The sequence below is a fragment of the Garra rufa genome, chromosome 17 (genome assembly GCF_049309525.1).
Source record: "Garra rufa chromosome 17, GarRuf1.0, whole genome shotgun sequence".
Taxonomy (NCBI): domain Eukaryota; kingdom Metazoa; phylum Chordata; class Actinopteri; order Cypriniformes; family Cyprinidae; genus Garra; species Garra rufa.
The window spans coordinates 9,907,185-9,916,643 of NC_133377.1; the positions used below are offsets into that span (position 1 = coordinate 9,907,185).

The window sequence follows — 9,459 nt, forward strand, 5'->3', positions numbered from 1 at the left end:
CTGAGGACAGGGAACGAGACGCTGCGTCTCGTAGCCATGCTTCGGGCCCAACTTACATCTCTGTCAGACAAAAAGATGGTTGATGTATTCACAAGCGCCCCTTTAACCCCCTGGGGCCGACGTTCACGCCGGCGTGACCAACCTACTTTTTTTAAGATCAGCGCAAAAGACACTAAAAATGCTCTGTCGGTTTAAGTCATACACATTAGAGATATACATCAATGGAAACTGTAAAGCGTGTACTTTTATTTGGGCACACTCAAAAGAACAGCAGAAAGTTGTGTTTTTTTATTTAGAATAAAGAAAACAAACAGGGTGATTTCTGTTTTCTCTGTCTCCGTGAACTGCTTTTAGAAATGCGTCACTTATATCATTCAAACACGGTGAATATTTAGCACACAAACATAAAAGTGGTATCTACTGAAAGCTTGAGATTTATGCTTTTAAACAAAGTAAGTTTTATCAAAAACAAATAATCTGTGATAAATTAATCTATATGAAACCAAGGAGATGTCTAGTCTATCCAGTTCCAACTAATTATCTCTAATGTGACCGCGCCCACTATCGCCAAATCTTTTGCCATGCAAATTAGCCATGTGCTACTAGCGAGGCAAGGACCGGATTATCTGTACGCGAGGAAACTCCCACATCACCGCAACAAAGCAACATGACTTCAAGTTCATCTTGGTTACAGTTTGTTACTGAATGAAGACATGCTGTGAGGAATAAGACTTATATGTACCTCAATCCTAAGAAGGACGCGACCCAGACAGCACACATACGTCGGGCCGATGTCGGCCCGTAAGCAGAACGTCGGCCTCATAAACTCTAAGATCTAAAAAGGATCGGCCAGGCGTAGGCGGGTGTAATTTGGTCAGTGCTCTACTTTGCCAGCTCATCAAAGGTCGGCTCTGAGTCGGCTCACGACAGAAGGCCGATGCCGCGTTTTTCTGTTTGAACTTGTACGGTTACTCGTCTCTTAGCAACCCACCAGAGAGATGGCGACTCCCCCGGCGACATCCGTGGCTTTCAGGTAAGTTTTCACTTGAGTTAAATAGGGGTGGGCATAGATTAATTTTTTTAATCTAGATTAATCTAGATTAAATCTTGGAATTAATCTAGATTAATCTAGATTAAAATGGGTAATTTGAATTCTGCTGAAGGCATTCAGAATATGTGTGCTACCCAAATAATGACTTAAAGTCTTTGAGAATGGATCATAAAGCTCATAAAGCTGTTCTATGATAATTTGTTGATGAAAATAAATTATGTTCAATTAGATGTACTTGTGTTTACTAACTAACTAACAATGAAATTATTTTTTCTCCCTATTAGATTGTGTTTTTTTTAACGTCAACACCTACCCAGCCCATTACATGTTACACCGTACTTTTATTTTGACAGGTTGCCGTGAAGTTTCTGTGTCATACAGTATGATATGATGCTAGGTTTCTCAAATGAAACGGTAAAAGTGACACTCACAGCAGTTTGGGAGATTGAGTTTATCTGTTCATGTGAGATGAAAATGCCAAAAATTACCGGGAGCGTCACGTGTGTTTCAGTATGCGTGTAGTAAAAGCTCGTCTCCATCATTCATACATACAGATAGGCAAACGGAACATATCGGATTCATATTAAAACGGTCTTTTTGCATTTCAGTTTTCACATACACTAGTCCATATCGCGATTTGAATTAAGTGACTGACCAACATTTGATTTATGAATCCAAAAAACGACGAATTTACGTGGCATTTCGCGCTATAGTAGATTCGGTTTTTATGAATGGAGGACTACGCGATCCCGTCTGTGTTTTGGCGGAGGAGACTTAAAAGCGCGACCATATTCTACAGTCTTCGGTAGACATCCGCGTTAAACTATCAAGGTGAAAGTCATCATAGCTTGCGTAGTTTAGACCCAGCTCCCAACCCAAATTTGAGAATAGATTAACGGCGATATTTTTTTTTATCGCGCGATAAGAGTTTCACGTTAACGCAGCACGTTAACGCCGATAACGGCCCACCACTAGAAAAAATATATTATTTTGTTAATTTTGTGACACTTTATAACTAGTAAGGCGCTTGGTGCACTGTAGTACAGGTAAAAGACTTTGCGTGAGCCCTACTTGAGACTTTGGCTCGTTTCTTGTTTAGCTAACGCTAACGGATTTTATTTTACTGTGTTTCCAGCTGTTTCTCTGAGGGGACGAGCTAACGTTAGACACTGAGCAGCAAAAAGCTTAGTTCAGAGTTTGTTTTTAGTTTTTATTTCAGTAGTGTTACACTACTTTGTCCTAACTAACGTTTTTCGTCGTGTTTTTCACTCTGTTACAGGCTGCCAGAAAGTCTCCGTCTCTACGGTGAGCCAGCTATTGTTGTGGTTCCTTTTTAAACTAATAGTCTGTTTTAAATTCATTATTGGATAATGATTAAATGAAACTAGATTAATAATGTAATGATTTAATTCTAGATGTTTACTTTTGTAAATACTGCGTGACTTTGACGTATTTTAATATGTTGAATATCTAAGTTTACGCTGGAGAGGTTGCCATGGAAACGGGGCTGCAGCAAGTCACCTGACACTAAACTCAGTCTCTCGGTGCTGTTGTCGTCGCTGCTTTTAGGTAAGTTTAGTGCTTAAAATCACACAAGTATTACATATAACTGTTCCTTACTTGTAATTGACTCGTTTCTGTTGAATATTTACTTCGTATAAATGGTTTAATGTCTTCGAAAAAGTTCGTTAGCATCTCACAGATGAGGTATGCTAACTCTAGAGATTGAGCTCTTGTTTATGAAACTTTTTTTTTTTTTGCTGACAGATTGTCTGTGGGTTATTGGAAGTAGGCTCATTTATTGAACCTAAATGGCTGAAAACAAGTGAAAATGCTTCTTGATCTTGTAAGGTAAACACATACTGACAAAATTTGTTCTTTCAGGAGGACAGAAATAAAGCCCCCACAACAGAAGGGAAGCTCCAAGGTTTCAAAATGTCTGAATAGAGCTGCTGACAGAAGCAGGAAATACAGGTGAACCGAAGAAGCTCATAAAAATAACTTAATATGCATTTTTCACACAATATATTTAACCTATATAACCATGTGTCTGTTAAATTATTTTGCTAAATTAAATATTTATTATAGTAATTTTAAGAAGCTTTTCACAGCCAAATGTAACTACTTAACACTAAAAACATATTGTTATATAATTGTAGTATATTATGTATTCTTTTTTCTGCATTGTACCTGTACTTTAACTTGTTCAACCTTCTAATAAACCAGCAACTGCATACTAAATATTGTGGTCTCTGTGACAAATGTTTTGTTCCTAGATTCTTCCATGATGATGGCCTGTGGCACATCAGCAGACTCAGAGTGAACCTTCTTCTCCAAAGTGTTGTAAACCAATGATCTAGTAAGTAAAATATCAAACATACACTACTGTTTCGTAAGTTTTGGTATGGTAAAGTTGCTTCTGCCCACCACAGCTTTGTGTATTTTGATAAATAATACAGTTAAGCAGTAATATTGTAAAATTAATATAATTTAAAATGATTGTTCTCTATTTTAATATAGTTAGAGAACTAATTTATTTCTGTGATGCAAAGCTACATTTTCAGTATCTTTACTCCGGTCTTCAGGGTCACATGATCCTTCAGAAATCATTAATCATGTGTTTGAGTTTAAGCAAGAGGATATTTTGATGAATAAAAAAAGTTTATTTTTTTTTTTTTTTTTTTTTTTTCATTTACAGCATTTATTTAGTTTCCTTTAACTTTTGATAATTGATAATAAGACATTGCATGATTTCTGAAGGATCATGTCACGCTGAAGACTGGAGTAAAGATGCTGAAAATGCAGCTTTGATAAAAAGAAATTAAGTTCACAATATATTCACAAAAATCAGTTAATTTGTAATAATATTTTACAATATTATTGTTTTTACTTCATTTTTGATCAAATAAATGCAGCCTTGGTGAGCAGAAGCATCTTATTTCTAAGACAAACTTTTGAAAGGTAGTGCACATTACAGTTATGATGTACCTCCCACTTACAGGGCTAGTTCACCTAAAAATGAAAATTCTGTCATCAATTACTCATGCTCATGTTGTTCCAAACCCGTAAGACCTCCTTTCATCTTCTGAACACAATTTAAGATAGTTTTGATAAAATCCAAGAGCTTTCTGACCCTGCATAGACAGCAAGGGTACCACCATAGTCAAGACAGAGAAGGGCAGTAAAGACATTGTTGACATTGTCCATGTGACATCTGTGTGTCACATGGAGGGTCAGACTGAGACGTGCGGATCCATTTGCCAAGCTTTATTGAGAATAGTCAACAAGCAGGAGTAATCACCAGAAAACAGGAACAACGTAGGTAATCCGGGAAACAGTTCGATAGACAGGGAATGGTCGCAATGGCAGGAAGCAGGAATCGTCAACGGGGTACACAGTCCAGAGTCATACACAGATAATCCAACACAGAGAAAAACGCTTAGAATTACGACCATAGGAACAATAAGACTTCGCAAGGTGGCTGTATGTGTGAGTGGCTTAAATGCATGTGGGTAAATGATAAACAGGTGTATGCAGCAATCAGTTCAGTGGGAAACGAGGAGCAGCTGTGTGCAGTGATTGGTGCAGTGGCTTATGGGGTTTGCAGTCCAGAATGTGTGTGCTAGAGTTCATGACGAGATAGACCAGATACGTGACACTGTGGTTCAACTGTAGTTTTATGAAACTCTAAGAGTAATTTTGTGCACAAAATAAACTAAATTGGTACTCTCGTAGCATCATAAAATGAAGGTTGAATCGCTGATGTCACATGGACTATTTTAATAATGCTTTTACTTCCCTTCTGTGTCTTGACCGTGGTAGGGCCCTTGCTGTATATGCAGGGTCAGAAAGCTCTCAGATTTCATCCAAAACATCTTAATTGGTGTTTTTAAGATGAACAAAGGTCTTACAGTTTTGGAATGACATGAGAGTGAGGAATTAATGACAGAATTTTCATATTTTGGTGAACTAACCCTTAAAATTATACTGTGGTATATGTAGTCCATTCCGTGTCTGTTCCCTGAATACTGAGGGCAAATAATATATTTACCAAGGGTTCTATAAAAATTCTTATTGTGATTAAACCAGATCACAATAAACACAAATACGGGCAACAGCAGCGATAGTATTTGGCCTCTAATGAGGTTACAAAACTCTGGACTATTGATAATAGTGAGAATGTATCAAAAGTCCACTAAAGTATATAAGCACATTTTTTGTATTTTATTCCTTAACTTTAAAATAGTCTTCCTGATAATGTCCAGGGGTCAGGTACAATCTTTTTGTTTAAATTAATTAAAAATACACATTTTTAGCCAAGCATTCACATAACACATCTCATAACATTGCACTACAGTTATATGTAATTTAAATAACTCATCCTTTGTCTGAAATAATATGAACAGCTGCTATACTAATCTTTCTCCTTTTGCTTTCCTGTTTCTTTCTCTGGATGCCCATCCCAAGGTTACCAGAGGTTACGCCAGTTCTAGATCGAATCCAGCCTTACTTGTGAAGACTTCAGAAGACGGCAACACTCAAGTTTTCAGATGATGCCAACTGTACATGGACACACAAAACTGTGAAATATTATCCTTATATTGCCTTTAAGGGTATACATTTTCAAGCCGCTTTGTATTATTGCAGTGTTTCTAATATCTGTAAATCTGTTTACCTATAAATCCCTTTTTACTTATAAGCAACACTCTGCAGGATGACTCTTAATGAAATGATGAGTTTTGACAAAAACACTTTTTGCATCAACAAAATGACAAAATACTGTGTTTTCCGTCATGCAGCAGAGTTGACCTTACCCTTTAATAATGTTAAATGATTGTGTTTAACTGAACACTTCACTGGAGACTTTAGTAATGTTTTATCATAAAAGATTTTAAAATTTGTATCATATAACTTAAAACATTTTAACTGCTGTAGTGTTTGCTCATTTTTTTATTTTGTGTTCATGTAGCTCTTGTAATATTGTACATTGGTTTTTGCCATGAAGATAGATTAGATTCTGATGTGGCAATGAAAATAGATAATTACCTTTATCTTTGAGATTCTGTCATATGGACATTTTTTTGTTGCTAAAAGATCTTTCCCAGTAAGTCTCAGTCACCTCTGGCTGATTTTTTTTTTTTTTTTTTTACATTGTAACCTTGGAACAATGCATTTTCTGTAAACCTACTTTGAAATGATAAGTATTATGAAATGTGTATATAATTATAGAGCAGTTAACCATGTTAACCATGTTTTTCAATAGCAAAACTGTAGCAACTATAGTAAACAAGTTTTTTTTTTTTTTTTTGGTTCATAAGGTTTTGATGCCATGGTTCTACTATAGTTGAATTGTAGTAATACTAAAGTAAAACTGTGGTAAGCATGACTGTAGTAACCATAGTTTTTTAAAATCATAATAAATGTGGTTGCTATGGTTTTACTGCAAATACTATAGTAATGGTTAGTTTTGTACTTACTGTGGTTTTAATGCAACAGTCATTGTTAAACGGTTATTGTAGTAAAAATATTGATTTAGTTTTTACTATGGTTTTACTGCAAATGCTGTGGTTAATCCTTGAAAGAGTGAATGATTCTCATTTGTATGTCACTTTTGATACAAATATATCTGATAAATGTAAATGTATTTGTATGTTTAATGTCTGCCTTGAAAATATTAATAAACAAGCAACCGTTATTGAGAGTGGTGTCGTGTGTATTGTTTTATTATAAACCAGCGGCTCCTGCCGCGGGTGGTACGTGAGAATAGAAATGAGCAAAACGCCGGTGAACCAATAATGACTGATTGCAGAACAGCAGAACCATACGTCACAGCAGTCACACGGCAGCAGCGCCACGGCAGCAGGCTCAGACGGTAGTGGGCGGAGTCTCCTGCTGCAGCCCAATCAGGTCCCACAAAATATCCGTCCTAAATAGTATTCGAAAATAGAATTGGTATGTCCTAAAAAGTATTCCAAAAATTTCCGGACGGTCTACTACAATTTACCTTTAGAATTCGAAGTACGGATTAATGCGCACTCTAACGGCTATTATATTGCCCACAACACATTGCGTGTTGAACGAGGATTTGATTAGAACTACAAATACGCATAAAAAGTGTAAAAAACTACAAACATGGCGTATATGCGCGACCAACGGATGGGTAGAAAAATGGGGTTTAAGTTATAAATAATCAGTGTGTAACCTTATAAAAAAATATTTATTTAATGTTATTCGCGTTATATTTCATGTGCAGCAACATAATGAACTTTTATAATGGCAGAAACAAATGATGAGAGTCTGCTGGCCAAAGAGCCCTTCATGTTTCACTTTGAATTTAAGGATGATATGGACATTTCCTTAATGAGTGTGTGAACAAATCATGCCTCTGGATTAATTGCATGTTTAAAGAGTTTTGATTTATTTTAGGTTTAAACTAATTTAGTTAGGCGAGTAATGTGTGGTTATTATTGTTGTTAAATGTGTGCCTTCTGTGCTATATGTTTTGTTTGATTTTGTAATATTTTTTGGAAAATCCAGTTTATGATGGGTATAGTGTATAGTACATGGTATTATGTACAATGAAAAATTGGTTAATACTGAAATGATTATGTAAAAAATATAGTTTAACTAAATAAAAACATTCTATTGCTCAAGTTTTGTTTTGTTTTTTGTTTGAGCTTTGTACTCAGTTTATACTGTTTAAAAATATATTGAAAAATATAAGTTGATCATTATTTTCACCCACTTTCGATCTCAGATGGAGACTCCGCCCACTACCGTCTGAGCCTGCTGCCGTGGCGCTGCTGCCGTGTGACTGCTGTGACGTATGGTTCTGCTGTTCTGCAATCGGCCCTATCTCCGGTGAACCGCGCCCACGCCGAGCAGCCGGGATTTAAAGCTGCATCGGCCGAATGTCGGCCGGAGTGTATTTGCGATTAAATGCCGACATCGCGGCGACGTCTTGCCGATTAGCAAACGACCTCGGAGCGACATCGCGCCGATGGAATTTTGTAAGTCGGGACGACGTCGGCCCAACGTATGTGTGCTATCTGGGATGCGACGCAAACCCAGCAGGAGGAGACATTTGCATGAGTAAGTCTTACTTTCATTTTCCTACTAGCTTTCGCTGTTATTTACTTTAACAAAACATGTACACATTTTACTAGTTAGACTTATTCCAAACTAAAATTCCTGACTTTATCAAATGAAACATTATGAAGTACGTTTGATTGCATTGCATCTCTTACAATGGCAGGATATTTATAATGTTCTAGAAAAACGATGTGATTATGACTGTGAGATGCATTTATGACGATATCTTTATGACTGTAGAGTCATACTTTATTTATTTATTTTATTGTATAACAGTGTAAAAGTAATATGAGTGCTTACACTGAATGTGTGTTTACATCACGTTTATTAGTAATATAGTGCTAAACGATAATTATTAGTTTCTTATATATTACATGTCCTTTTTTTTTTTTACATTAGTACAAATTCTAGAGTATAGACTGTATTCTGACAGATGATCCTGATATGATTTTTGGTTTGTTTTGTTTTTGTAGTGATCTCAAACCTGCTCAAAAGATGAATCCTGCCCTCTTTCCCTTGAGTCCCATCAAACTGTTTTCCTCTGAGAGCACTAGAAACTTGAGATGTTCAACTACACTGATATTCTAGTGTAAAACAAGTTTTTGACTTTTTTTGTATTTTTTTAAGGGCACACAAAATAGCAGGTAAGATTTGTTTCATTTGTTGAACAGAATTCAGAAGAAGTTTTCAGAAATGCCACAAAGTCTGTGCACATCTGTGTGGTTAGATGAGGGAGCTCAATAATGTGTCTTTGACCTTCATTATGTATGTTTTGTTTATACAGTGATAGTAAATAAAATAAAAATAATCTAAAACTCTAAAACATTCTCTGAATCTTCTCACATTCTTTCCTTACCTGCTATAGTCAAGTCAGACATTGATGGGGCCATTAGGGAGGGCCCTTTTGTCTTTCAGGTGTGAATTGCTAAATATTCATGGGCCATTGCCACACCTATGAATAATCCCTTTCGATCACAAAACATGTTTTATAAAATTTAAATCAATATATTGTTTTCTCTGAACGAGTGAACGAGATGATTTTCACATCATTTGGTTGAAAAAATTCTAGCCTACGACATCCAATTATCTAAAGTCTTGTAAAGAAATGTCCTGTATGTGCTTCATGGCCTTATTTCAGTGACTTCAAAACTTTAGATTTTCAATAACCACGCATAAACATAGTTTTCTCAAAAACACAAACATGCACATTAATGTTGCTTGCATATTATTGTAGCCCAATATGTGCTGATTACAATGTAATCTGACTTTAACCATTCATATGTTTTTAAGATACTGAAAAAAGCACAAATGTCAGG

The 9,459-nt window shown here is 36.0% G+C and overlaps 1 long non-coding RNA gene across 1 annotated transcript; it reads left to right on the forward strand.

The window, feature by feature from the left end:
- Nucleotides 1–2,085: 2,085 nt before the first annotated feature.
- On the forward strand, nucleotides 2,086–6,207 carry LOC141289160 (uncharacterized). Its single transcript, XR_012339853.1, has 5 exons — nucleotides 2,086–2,356; nucleotides 2,527–2,620; nucleotides 2,936–3,025; nucleotides 3,328–3,410; nucleotides 5,519–6,207. It is a non-coding gene; the product is annotated as an uncharacterized lncRNA (long non-coding RNA).
- The last annotated feature ends 3,252 nt before the right edge of the window (nucleotides 6,208–9,459 follow it).